Consider the following 236-nt stretch of genomic DNA (forward strand, 5'->3'; position numbering starts at 1 on the left):
CTGAAACGCCTTTGGAGACGGCTTATGGTAGAGAAATGAACATTCAATTCATGGGCAACAGCTCTGGTGGACATTCCTGCAGTCAGCATGCCAATTGCACGCTCCCTTTAAACTTCACACCTTTAAACAATGCGACATCTGTGACATTGTGCTGTGTGATAAAACATGTGGCCTTTTATTGTGGCCAGCCTAAGGCACACCTGTGCAATAATCATGCTGTCTAATCAGCATCTTGA

At 44.9% G+C, this 236-nt stretch overlaps 1 protein-coding gene across 1 annotated transcript in view; it reads right to left on the bottom strand.

Annotated features, from left to right (window-relative positions):
- LOC107671282 (kalirin-like) overlaps window positions 1-236 on the bottom strand; it is a 188,577-nt gene that overhangs the window by 44,144 nt on the left and 144,197 nt on the right. The gene's annotated exons all lie outside the window — the stretch shown is intronic.

This window comes from Sinocyclocheilus anshuiensis, unplaced genomic scaffold (genome assembly GCF_001515605.1).
Source record: "Sinocyclocheilus anshuiensis isolate Anshui unplaced genomic scaffold, SAMN03320099.WGS_v1.1 scaffold284, whole genome shotgun sequence".
Classification (NCBI taxonomy): domain Eukaryota; kingdom Metazoa; phylum Chordata; class Actinopteri; order Cypriniformes; family Cyprinidae; genus Sinocyclocheilus; species Sinocyclocheilus anshuiensis.